Raw genomic sequence first — 6654 nt, 5'->3', positions numbered from 1 at the left:
TCTATGTACAGATTTCTAAGGTATCTCCAAACTGTTCTCCATAGTGGCTGTACCAGTTTACATTCCCACCAGCAGTGCAGGAGGGTTCCCTTTTCTCCACAGCCCCTCCAGCACTTGTTATTTGTGGATTTATTAATGATGGCCATTCTGACTGGTGTGAGGTGGTATCTCATGGTGGTTTTGATTTGCATTTCTCTTATAATCAGCGATGTTGAGCATTTTTTCATGTGTTTGTTGGCCATCTGTATATCTTCTTTGGAGAAATGTCTATTCAGGTCTTTTGCCCATTTTTCCATTGATTGATTGGTTTTTTTCTTAAACTATTTTTTTTTTTTTTTTTTTTTTTTTTTTTTGTCTTTTTTTTTTTGTTGTTGTTATTTCTTGGGCCGCTCCCGCGGCATGTGGAGGTTCCCAGGCTAGGGGTTGAATCGGAGCTGTAGCCACCGGCCTACGCCAGAGGCACAGCAACGCAGGATCCGAGCCGCGTCTGCAACCTACACCACAGCTCACGGTAACGCTGGATCGTTAACCCACTGAGCAAGGGCAGGGATCGAACCCGCAACCTCATGGTTCCTAGTCGGATTCGTTAACCACTGCGCCATGACGGGAACTCCTGATTGATTGGTTTTTTTGCTGTTGAGTTGTATAAGTTGCTTATGTATTCTCGAGATTAAGCCCTTGTCAGTTGCATCATTTGAAACTGTTTTCTCCCATTCTGTAAGTTGTCTTTTTGTTTTCTTTTTGGTTTCTTTTGCTGTGCAAAAGCTTTTCAGTTTGATGAGGTCCCATGGGTTTGTTTTTGCTCTAATTTCTATTGCTTTGGGAGACTGACCTGAGAAAATATTCATGAGGTTGATGTCAGAGAGTGTTTTGCCTATGTTTTCTTCTAGGAGTTTGATGGTGTCCTGTCGTATATTTAAGTCTTTCAGCCATTTTGAGTTTATTTTTGTGCATGGTGTGAGGGTGTGTTCTAGTTTCATTGCTTTGCATGCAGCTGTCCAGGTTTCCCAGCAATGCTTGCTGAATAGACTTTCTTTCTCCCATTTGATGTTCTTGCCTCCCTTGTCAAAGATTAATTGACCATAGGTGTCAGGGTTTATTTCCGGATTCTCTATTCTGTTCCATTGGTCTGTCTGTCTGTTTTGATACCAGTACCACACTGTTTTGATGACTGTGGCTTTGTAGTATTTCTTGAAGTCTGGGAGAGTTATGCCTCCTGCTTGGTTTTTGTTTCTCAGGATTGCTTTGGCGATTCTGGGTCTTTTGTGGTTCCATATAAATGTTTGGATTGTTTGTTCTAGTTCTGTGGAAAATGTCCTGGGTAATTTGATAGGGATTGCATTGAATCTGTAGATTGCTTTGGGTAGGATGGCCATTTTCACAATATTGATTTTTCCAATCCAGGAACATGGAATATCTTTCCGTTTCTTTACATCTTCTTTGATTTCTTTGATTAAAGTTTTATAGTTCTTGGCATATAGGTCCTTTACCTCTTTGGTCAGGTGTATTCCGAGGTATTTGATTTTGTGAGGTACAATTTTAAAAGGTATCATATTTTTGTATTCCTTTTTTAATAGTTCATTGCTGGTATACAGAAATGCAACTGACTTCTGAATGTTAATCTTATATCCTGCCACTTTGCTGAATTTATTAATCAGTTCAAGGAGTTTTGGGGTTGAGTCCTTAGGGTTTTCTAGGTATAGTATCATATCATCTGCATACAGTGACAGTTTGATCTCTTCTCTTCCTATATGGATGCCTTTTATTTCTTTTGTTTGTCTAATTGCTGTGGCTAAGACTTCCAAAACTATGTTGAAGAGCAGTGGTGAGAGTGGGCATCCCTGTCTTGTTCCAGATTGGAGTGAGAAGGCTTTCAGTTTTTCCCCATTGAGGATTATATTTGCTGTGGGTTTATCATAAATGGCTTTGATTATATTCAGGAATGTTCCCTCTATACCCATTTTGGCGAGGGTCTTGATCATGAATGGATGTTGAACTTTGTCAAATGCTTTTTCTGCGTCTATTGAGATGATCATATGATTTTTGACCTTTTTTTTGTTAATGTGGTATATGATGCTGATTGATTTGCATATGTTGAACCATCCTTGTGAACCTGGGATGAACCCAACCTGGTCATGGTGTATAATTTTTTTGTCTATCTCCATCTTCATTCCCACCTCCATCTCCATCTCCAACTGCATTTCTGTCTCCATTTCCATCTCTACTCCCCCTGGCTCCCTCCCATACCCTTCCGATGTAAAATGAACTCAAATTAGATTGGCTGGCATTCAGAAAAATGGCTGTTTATTTTTGGTCACACCCACAGCATATGGCAGTTCCTGGGCCAAGGATCTAATCTGAGCCACATCTGTTGCTGCTGCTACAGCTGCAGCAACACTGGATCCTTAACCCACTACACCTGGCCAGGGATTGAACCTGAAATGCCACAGGGACAAGCAGGATCATTAACCTACTCTGCCACAGCAGTAACTCCCAGAAAATGACCCTCTGGCAGGAAGACCCCTGTGAATTCCCAACCACTGCCAAAAGTCCCTCCCATATTCAATTAAATTAAGAAAGGCTCTTTGTGGTATTATTGGGTAACAAGACGGAGATTCTGGCATCACTGTAAAGTCATTGTCTCCAGGTGGCAGGATTTTGAGCCTCTGAGAAAGCAAAAGCTTTGCTAAGAGAGGTGTGTTCTTAACCACTGCCTTGCGGAGGCCTCTGTTGTAACAGGATTTGTCTTGTGTCCCTGACTCCAGAGGTGATCTTAAGTCCTCCAATGGTCCTGAGAAAATGTTCCTTCTAGAGAGCAGAGGTTAAGAGACCATCTGGTAAAGGAATTTCAACAGCTTTTTTATCCTGTTCCTGATGCAGATCCCCACAGAAGAACATCTCTGCTTCTGCTGGATAGAATTCATTGCCCCTCAAGCCCAAACCAGCAGGATTAATTCTCAGCTGAGGGTTGACACAGCTACATCAGCCTGACCAGCTCCTGCCTTGTTTTTGGGCTGGAGAAGAGGGCAGAGGAGAGTTGGGTTTCTATCTTGGGGAAAGGCAGAGAGAAGTGCCATAACCCTTCAAGGTATGGCTTTTTATTTTCATTTTTTAAATGTTTATTTTTTCCATTATAGTCAGTTTACAGTGTTCTGTCAATTTTCTACTGTACAGCAAAGTGTCCCAGTCACACATACATATACACATTGTTTTTCTCACATTATCCTCCATCATGTTCCACCACAAGTGACTAGATATAGTTCCCAGTGCTATACAGCAGGATCTCATTGCTTATTCATTCCAAAGGCAATAGTTTGCAGAATGGCCTTTTAAATGAAGGACAACTATACAGGGAAGAAAGTGAGCATTCCTTCCCGAATCCAAGGCAGTCTGCACACCGAATGATGTTTGAGGAATAAACAATCCAGTGTGAAAAGGGGAGAAATTTATTTTGGGGGGTGCTAAGTCATGAAGACCAGATAAATTCTCAAACTCAGCCCATTTCCTCATCTCCCTTGCAGTAAAGCCAAAGTGTGGTTGGTAAATGTCAGCCTATGAAGAGCAGAGAGCAGGATTTCCCTTCCCTTGGAATCAGCAAACAATAGCGATGTCATGAATACCTTCTTCTCAAAGGTGTGGCCACGATGTGAGCTTCTGTATATGACCAAGCAATCAAGCAAGCTCCACCAAGCAAGACCATGCCCACAAAGGGATGGGGACCATCCTGTTTGGATCCTGTTGTCCAACCACATACCCACATACTTAAAGGAGATGGGACCAAAAAAACTGACATCAGAATCAAGTATATGGCTCTCACTCTACCCTCACATTGGGGTGTGGCATTAGGACCTAGGTGGTAGAATGTCCCAATTATTTCAGAGGTCAGCAGCCCTGAGAGGGATACTGCACAAGGCTGAGAGAAACAAGCCAAAGATAAAACTAAATATCAAGAGCTGGCCTGTGGGGCAGAGATTTTAACCACAAAAGAAAAAAAAATAGGCAGAAACAAAATCCCCCTGAAGAATCTAGCCAAGGCCTTAGATTTCTCCTCACCCCAAACAGTCCTACAGCTTCTAGATCTGAAGGAAGAAATTTAAGAATGTCAAGTAAACAGTGAGTTTGAGGACTCTTGCGTGGTACTCGGTTGTGATCAAAAGTCAGTATTCAAAAATGGCATAATTGTGGGCATTTCTCTAGAATCTTTGTCAACTCAGAGAAATAGAGACAACACTTGGAAGGGGGTATCCAGGGGCTGGGGTTTTCCTGGGCACATTGGCTGAAAGGGTGGAGGGCAAGGGAATTGAAAGTATTCCTGAGAGGGTCAGGATGAGGACTCTGGGGTCTGGGCCAGGCAGGAAGGCCAGTGAGGCGAGTGGAGGACACATAGATTGGGGTAAAACTCACACAAGGAGCAAGAGCTTTCTGTATTTTAGGACTGAGAATGGTTGCAACGCACATAAAAGCCTGCCAGATGGAGATGGACAGAGAGGAACTAGATGAGATAATGCAGATAATGTAGTTTGCTTCTGACATGAAGCAGCTCCTAGGCATGTTCACCACTATGAATGGTTGGTGTGAAGCAGAACTAAACATCACTCAAGATAAGTAGTCTGTTAGCTTTTTTTGTTCAACAGGTAGTTTGACCAGATGACCCAGGTTGTCCAGGATGAGCCCAGTTTACACCTATTGCCCCAGTGTAATTATCAATAGCTCTCCCCACACTTTCAAAGTACCCAGGTTTGAATGCCTAAATTCAGTGGAGGCACTAGTATTAGAAACAGCAGCTGTGGCAACAATAGGGGCTGTGGCCCACGAGAGAAGAGGGGATCTGTATGAGGGTAGGACTGGGACTCCAGTGAGAGGCACCTTCCCATCCCTGGGTATCTGCACGAATATGAACTCTTTGGTCTGAACTCAAGAGCTCAGGCAGTTAACTTTGTTAGTTACACACTCTACATTTTTACAAAATAAAGATGCAACATGACCAAGCAATCAAGCAGGCGCTACCAAGCAAGGCTGTGCCCATGAAGGGATGGGGACCATCCTGTTTGGATCCCCTTGTCCAGCCACATACCCACATACTTAGAGGAGAGGAACCATAAAAACAATAAATTATCAGGGAATTATTAGAATTCTTCAAAGAGTTTAGAATACCTGGTTTTGAAAACTGCTTGTGACATGGTAAAGCATCTATCAGCCTTAGAAATAAAAATTGAGGTTAAAGATTGTTTTATTCAATGAAAAAGGTTACCATTTTCACATGAAGCTGCTAATGAGCTAATTATTGGCAAGGAAGACAAGTTTCAAAGTAATTTTTTCTTGTTAACTGAAGATACATCAAATAGTGCACAAGCAGGTGTTTTGAATTACACACAAATCATGAAGCCACTTTTGGTTTCTTTTTCAACTTTCACAAGTTACAGAAAGCATCAGAGGAGATATTACAATGGTATTGCATAAATTTACATTTAAAATTATGACTTACATAAAACTGAGTTTTGCAAAAAGTTAATGCTTTTGAGAAAAATGGTTCCCGAATAATCATCAGTTCTAGATGTACTAAAATATATTTTAATTTTTTTGCTTTTTAGGGCTGCATCCACAGAATATGGAAGTTCTCAGGCAAGGGGTAGAGTCGGAGCTGCAGCTGCTGACCTTGGTCACAGCCACGGCAATGCAGGATCCTCGACCCACTGAGCAAAGTCAGGGATTGAACCCTCATCCTGATGGATACTAGTCAGATTCGTTTCTGCTGCACCATGGCAGGAATTGCCTAAAATTTATCAGAAGTTTATCCTGATGTTATCACAGCATATAAAATACTCTTGACAGCACCAGTAGTCGTTGCATCTGCAGAAATATCCTCAAATTTCAAAATTTTATAAAAAATTATTTGCAATCTTCACTTGCCAAGACCAACTGATGTCGCTTTCAATTACATCAATTGAAAATTGATTTTTAGGAGTTCCCGTCGTGGCGCAGTGGTTAACGAATCCAACTAGGAACCATGAGGTTGCGGGTTCGGTCCCTGCCCTTGCTCAGTGGGTTAACGATCCGGCGTTGCCGTGAGCTGTGGTGTAGGTTGCAGATGCAGCTGGGATCCCGCGTTGCTGTGGCTCTGGCGTAGGCCGGTGGCTACAGCTCTGATTCGACCCCTAGCCGGGGAACCTCCATATGCCGAGGGAGCAGCCCAAGAAATAGCAACAACAACAACAAAAGACAAAAAGACAAAAAAAAAAAAAAAAAAAAAGAAAATTGATTTTTAAAAAGTTGTTAAAACTATAAATTTTGATGACCTGACAAATGAATTTGTCAAAAAGTGAGCCAGAAAAATAGTATGATCAATCAAAATACCGCAATAATAAAGTACTACATTTTATTATAAAATTATGACAACAAATATAAATAATATGAAATAATATAAAATTATGACACCAAAAATACAATCTTTTTTGCCATTTGTAGGTTTATATTGTTACTCATGAATCATTATTACACTTATTACATTAAAAATGTTTTCTATTAAAGTATATTTGATTTACAATGTTGTGGCAATTTCTCCTGAACAGCCAAGTGACTCAGTTACATATACATTCTTCTTACTCTTATTACATTTTACCTTTTATAAGTAGTAAAATACTTTAAAGGGAAAAG

Source organism: Sus scrofa, chromosome 14 (genome assembly GCF_054392235.1).
Source record: "Sus scrofa isolate SSC_HxYL_T2T_F1_AM1 chromosome 14, Sscrofa_HxYL_maternal_Yorkshire_Landrace_v2.0, whole genome shotgun sequence".
Lineage (NCBI taxonomy): Eukaryota > Metazoa > Chordata > Mammalia > Artiodactyla > Suidae > Sus > Sus scrofa.
The sequence above is the reverse complement of the archived record's forward strand: the minus strand, read 5'-3'. Positions refer to the sequence as shown.